Genomic DNA, 7,138 nt, shown 5'->3' with positions numbered 1-7,138 from the left:
ATGCTGCGAACCATTGTTGTACAGGTTGATGCAAAGCGGCACAATGGGAAGAGGCTTTTTGTTGAGTCAAGTCGAGTTTAGCTAGGATTTTACTCCCTCTTCCGAGACGCTTCTTTGCTCCAATTTAGCAAACAGAACGAGAAGGTCGGCATACAGCACCTTTTGGGACTAACTGAGAGAGAGGGAGAGCTATGCAGAGAGAGAATTACCTAGAGAAAGGGACTAACCGAGAGAGAACTTAGCGTGGGGGAGAGAGAAAAAGAGAGTCGGGCAGTGTGTTGCTTGGTGGTCAGTGGAGGGAGAGGTGCAAGGTGGCTGGGCATGTTGGGGCACGGCGGTGAACGCAATAAAACCGACGGTATGGCTTGGTCATAGGTAGTGTTCAGTTGCTGGATCCTTCTTGGTTTCGGGTGTGGTTTCAGGCCACTCCTAGTGGTGTAAGAGAGGCTCACAGTTGCGGTGGAGGAACCCAGTGGTGGGACAACCGTGCGGTGCAGTGTGGGAGGATCAATGTGGCAGTAGACTTCTATTGACTGACGTTGCAAAACAGGGGCTGCTGGGTTCACAGCTTTGTGGCTTACAATGGAGGTCACGGGGAGGCGTTGGGCGGTGGTAGGGTAGTTTCTAATCGGTGGAGCCCTCTGTGGTGCTTCGGGTCGCAACAAAGAAAATGGAAATGAGAGAGTTTCTAGCACGGCAGAGAGAAAACCAAGGCTGTAGTGATGTTCCCTCTGGCTGTCCAATACAGCGGAAAGAGGCAGTGATGGAGGGGCTACGGTTGAACGTGGGGCAGCGGTTGTTGCGGCTAGGAGGGAGATACCATGATGACTGAGGCTACCATGGGTTATAAACACTGGAACATGGTGTTTCGCAGGTGTGATCTGACTGGGTTGGTGGTATGGTTCAGCTGGTACACGGCTGAGCCGAACGCAGGAGGCTCACGGTGAAGGTGATGGTGATGGTGTTGCTAGTGCAGGGGGAGGCTGCATGCGGCAACAAAACCCTAGATGAAGATGGGTGTTCCAAGCAACGCATTGGGTCTAAATTATTTATTATATTTTATTTATAAATTTATCTTTTAATATATAAAATAATAATAAGAAAATCATTTATTCTGGGTAGAGTCGCCGGATGGTAACCGCGAAGGAGTCGGCTCAGCCTTTATATTAAAAAAAAACAACAACAACAACCGATGGCGTTGGTGCTCTCTCTTCAATGGTCTTCTTCTCTTCGGCTTCATGGTCTTCTTCTCAAGCTCGTCTTCAACTTTGTGGTCTTCAAGTAGATCTGTGCTCTCTCTTCAAGTGGATAAGTTTGTAAGGGCTGGAAGTTAGTTAGGTAGTTAGTGAATAAAAGAAAGAGAAGTCAGCAGCTAGTGAATAAATGAGACAGCAGTCGCGTTTGTTAAAAGGGTTAAACGGGGAGTTTCATCTTTAATGAAACGGTGAGTTTTGTTGAGTGTAAGTGAATAACGGTTTTAACAGAAATAGGTTAAGGCGGTGGGTTGTTACAATATCAATACGGGGCGTTTTGATCACTCGAGTATTATAAATACCGAGTGCATTGTAATTACAGAGTTGTCAAAGAGATCAACAAGGAATTTGTTCTGGAGGTTGGAGGATCCTCGAAATACCTCTTCCAAGAATCAACTAGGGATTCTTGGGTTTCTCAATACTGTTCTTGTTATCTTCTATATTGTTGTTCTTGCATTCTGTTCTCTGAGTTTGGGTAAAATCACTAAGTATACCCATAACAATTGGTATCAGCAGTCCTCGATCCTGTGATGGCAGAAGGCACACGTGGAGCTCTGAAGAATCAGCAAGAGGAAATGGTGCACCGACAGTTGGAGAATCATCAACAATGCATTACTGCAATGTCAACAAGGTTAGAACAAGTTTCTGATATGCTAAGGTCTTTGGTTGAGTCTTCTAGTGTTAATACAAGTGAACCTAGAGGTCATGAAGATAGGACAGTCCAGAGAAGCTTTCGCTTGGATTTTCCACGATTTAGTGGATGTGATCCTGTTGGCTGGGTTTTTAAAGCTAATCAATATTTTGATTTTTATCAAACACCATTCCATCAAAAATTAATGGTGGCCTCGTATCATATGGAGGGTGAGGCGTTAGTTTGGTACCAAACTGCTTTTAACTCAGTCCAGTTTAATTCTTGGGAGTCATTGGTTATGGCAATGCAAGTGAGATTTGGACCATCTGCATATGGTGATCCAATGGAGGCATTAACCAAGTTAAAACAGACCACATCTGTTGCTGTGTATAAATCACAGTTTGAAGCCTTAACAAATAGGTTGATAGGCTTGTCTGAAAAGCATTTGCTTAGTTGTTTTGTGAGTGGCCTAAAAGATGAAATTAGGTTACCTGTGAAGATGTTCAATCCAGTGAATCTTGGAGCTGCCTTTGGATTGGCAAAAATCCAAGAGGAGTACTTGTCAGCTGTTAAAAAACCATGGAGAGGTGTTTCAGCAATGAGTGAATCTTTGGTGGAAGGCAACAGATTCTAGAAACCTCCTGTAGCAGTTAAGAGAATTTTTTCTTCACAAATGGATGAGAAAAGGAAGAAAGGGTTATGCTACCATTGTGATGAAAAATGGAACCCCACGCACATATGTAAGGCTCCCAAAGTATATCTGTTACATGTTGAGGATACTGCTGGTAGTACTCTAGAAATACAAGAGGAGGGAGATGAGGCTCTAGTGACCAAGGAAAAATTGATGACAGAAGAAGAAGAAGGATTGGAGGTGTCCATTAATGCAATATCTGGCTGCTCTAACAATAATGCCATGAAGTTGTTGGGCAGGATTGGGAATTGTGTGGTTGAAATTTTAGTGGACTCGGGGAGTACACATAATTTTGTGGATCCATTGGTGGTACAAGCAGCAAAACTTAAAGTACATGAGGATTTGAAGTTACAAGTGAAAGTAGCTAATGGTGACAAGCTGATAAGCAGTGGCAGCTGTGAAGAAGTCATCAAAGTTCAAGACTCAAAGTTTAGAATTCCATTTCATGTGTTAACCTTGGGTGGTTGTGACATAGTCTTGGGGGTGCAATGGCTAAAAACCTTGGGGTTAATCTGTTGGGATTTTAATTCCATGTCCATGAGTTTTACAGTGGGGCATTCCAAGATCACTTTATGTGGGTTGAAGTCTGATGACATGAAGCTTCAAAATGGAGAGGGCACTTTAAAGTCTTCATTGGTGAGACAGCAGGGTTGGTTTTTGCAGCTGAGAACTGAAGACTCAGTAGAGAAACCTGGAAGTCAGGTGCAGGAGGTAGAAGAACTATTACAAGGGTTCGAGCATGTCTTTGCTGAACTTGTGGGTTTACCTCCCATCAGATCCTTCGATCATCATATCCCTCTAAGAGAGGGAACTGGCCTTGTTTCAGTCAGACCTTATAGATACCCTCATTATCAGAAGACTGAGATTGAGAATATTGTTCAGGATTTGTTGAAATCCGGGGTGGTGAGGCCAAGTCAGAGCCCTCTTTCTTCACCAGTGCTTCTTGTTAAAAAGTCTGATGGTTCATGGAGAATGTGTGTGGACTACCGAGCATTAAATCAAGTAACCATCAAGGATAAGTTTCCCATTCCTGTGATTGACGAGTTACTTGATGAATTATATGGAGCCACAATATTTTCCAAGCTGGACTTGAGATCTGGATATCACCAGATTCGAGTTAAAGATGTGGATATTGAGAAGACAGCTTTTAGAACTCATGAGGGACACTATGAGTTCTTAGTAATGCCCTTTGGGCTTACTAATGCTCCTGCTACATTTCAGAGTTTGATGAATGAGGTGTTTAAACCTTTTTTAAGAAGGTTTGTCTTGGTTTTTTTTTATGACATATTGGTTTACAGCAGGAATTTAGTAGACCATATTGCACATTTGAGATCAGTGCTAGAACTTTTGAAGCAGCATACACTCTATGCAAAGAGGTCAAAATGCAAGTTTGCAATGCATGAAGTTGATTACCTCGGCCATATCATTTCTGGTTCTGGTGTTAAAGCTGATCCTTCCAAGATTATGTCCATGATTGATTGGCCTACTCCAAAATCCTTGAAAGCATTGAGAGGATTTCTCGGACTTACTGGTTATTACAGGAAATTCATCAAGGATTATGGATCCATTGCTGCCCCATTAACAGTGCTGTTGAAGAAAAATACCTTCCATTGGACTGAGGAGGCATCTCAGGCCTTCCAACACTTGAAGAAAGCTGTTACTAGTCCACCAGTACTCAGATTGCCTGATTTCTCTAAAAGCTTCACTATTGAGTGTGATGCTTCAGGCTTTGGGTTAGGTGCTGTTCTCATGCAAGAAAACCAACCTATTGCCTTTTATAGCAAGGCATTAAAAGGTAAGGCATTACTTTTATCCACCTATGAGAAGGAGTTACTAGCTCTTGTTTCTGTTGTAGCCAAATGGAGGCCCTATCTTTTGGGGGCTGTGTTTAAAATAAAAACTGATCAACAAGCTCTTAAGTACTTACTAGAGCAAAGGGTTGGCACAGAAACTCAGTAGAAATGGCTTCTGAAGTTGATTGGTTACGATTTTACTATAGATTACAAGAGAGGGAAAGAAAATAGGGTAGCTGATGCTCTTTCCAGGAAGTCTGAGGAACAATCAGCAACCTTAGCACTTATTACTTTTCCTACCTCTCTTTGGGTGGAAGAATTAAAACAAAGTTATCAACTTTGTCCCATCATCCAAGACATTTATGAGAAGTTGAAACAAGGATCAGAGGGTCCTAAGCACTTCACATTACAGCAAGACTTGTTATTAAGGAAGGGCAAATTTGTGGTGGTTTCAGATTCACCATTCAAGGCTAAAGTGTTGCATCAAATTCACAATAGTCCACAAGCTGGTCATGTGGGCTACCATAAAACATTACATAGGGCTAAGTTGGATTTCTATTGGAAGGGCATGCGTAAGGATATCAAAAGATTGGTTCGAGAATGTGAAGTATGTCAAACATGCAAACATGAAAATGTACATCCAGCTGGCCTTTTGCAACCTCTACCTGTTCCTTCATCACCATGGGCAGATATTTCTATGGATTTCATTGAGGGTCTTCCTCTTTCTGGTGGTTACAGTGTAATTTTTACTGTGGTGGACAGATTCACCAAGTTTGGGCATTTCTTTCCCTTGGCACATCCTTATTCAGCAAGTAAAGTAGCCCAGGTTTTCTTCTCTGGTGTCTTTAAACTGCATGAGCTACCTCAGTCAATTGTATCAAATCGTGATGCTATTTTCACTAGTAATTTTTGGAAGGAGCTTTTCAAATTGCAAGGTACTTCCCTCAATTTCAGTTCTGCCTATCATCCTCAATCGGATGGGCAAACTGAGGCCTTGAATAAAACTCTTGAAGGGTATTTGAGATGTTATACTAGTGACAAACCAAAGGAGTGGAGTTTGTGGATTCCTTTGGCTGAATGGTGTTACAACACCACTTGTCATTCATGGTCTTCTTCTCAAGCTCGTCTTCAACTTTGTGGTCTTCAAGTAGATCTGTGCTCTCTCTTCAAGTGGATAAGTTTGTAAGGAGCCATTAAATTGCATCTTCAAGTGGTCTTCTTCTTCGTGGAAGGGTCGTCGTCTTGGTCATTTCTACTGGGTCATCAAATGGTCTTCTCAAGGCCGGCTCAATATGTTTCGGGGCCTAAGGCTAAAATTTTGAGCTATGTTTTTTTTTTTTTTTAAAAGTAAAATTAAATGAATTTATTTTTATTTTTATATTATATTTTTATTTAAAAATAAGTCCTATCATTTTGTAAAGTAAAATTATTGATTAAGATTTTATACCACATTTTCAATTAATACCTGACTTAATCTTTATTAGGAAATTTTTTATTTAGAGAGAATTTTATTAAATCTAGTTTTACAAGTACTTTAGACTTTTAGACACAATTATAATCTTTATTGTCAATAAAGTTCTATAAACAACTTACACATTTGAAAAAAAGTGGGCCCTTGCCTCTTCAAAGGATTATACCAAAACCTTTTATGAACACTGAAAAATTAAAATTTTCTATTTATAATTTTCACATTAATTATATATTAAACTAATAATGAAAAAAAAGAAGTGTATTCTTAGAAGGAGAATAGATAAAATAATTATTATATGTATACTTTTAAAAAATAATAATGATATAGTATCTATTTAATCTTATTTATATTCTCCTTCTCATTGAGTTAATTAAAATTTTTTATTAAATATATATATATAAAATCATAAATGCTATATACAACCGCGCAGGGAAACCCCCGCGGCATCGTCTCCCACGTGGCATTATTGGAACGTCGTCGTTTGCCACGAGCTTGAAGATAGAAGGGATCGATCTCTCTTTCTTCAGTCTTTTTTTGTCTTCTTCTTCTTCATTCTCTCTTTCTTCCTCCTCCTCTTCTACGTCCTCATGCTCCTCCGAAAATTCGTGGATCAGATTCGTGTTCAAATAATAAGTCACCTTGCCATCTCCCACCACGAAGACCCACGCCTCACGACTTTGTATCGTTGGAAGCCAAAAACCATAGAAACCACTCCTCCTCAACTCACTTGAAAACTACCTTGGAGCCGCCGTACCTTCTCAAGCTCATCACCGCCCCTATGTGGCGTCCATCAACCCACGTTCAGGGGCTCCAGCAACCAAGTCGCTACTTAGCTCCTCCACACCGTTGCCATCCTACACCAAGAGCCCTCCATGCACGTATGTGCGCAGCATTCATGGCACCTCACGCCACCACCGCACCCGAGAACCACACAACCACAGGGCACCATAGCAACCCATGTTTCACGGCTCCTCCACGACGTGGTAAGCCTCCGCAGCACTAGAGAACCGCTGCCTTTTTCCCCCCACAGAACCCCAACGTCAAGCGGTTGTTGTTGAAACACCAATGCCGAAAGTCAGTTCCTTGCGTCCAACCGCCAGCCCTTGGCCACCTGGCCGTAACCACTAAACCTCACTGTCCACCCTGCCCCTCAACCACTCGTGGTGCCACCACCGTAAACCAGCCGTAAATCTACAAGTAGAGCCACCGTTGGTCATCACGCCAAAGGTTCTGTTTTCACCATACCGAAACAGAGCACCCCATTCTCCTAGCTCTTGATTCCGTTAGGTGCCACCAGCC

Source organism: Juglans regia, unplaced genomic scaffold, assembly GCF_001411555.2.
Source record: "Juglans regia cultivar Chandler unplaced genomic scaffold, Walnut 2.0 Scaffold_661, whole genome shotgun sequence".
Taxonomy (NCBI): Eukaryota; Viridiplantae; Streptophyta; class Magnoliopsida; order Fagales; family Juglandaceae; genus Juglans; species Juglans regia.
Note: the sequence above shows the minus strand (reverse complement) of the source record.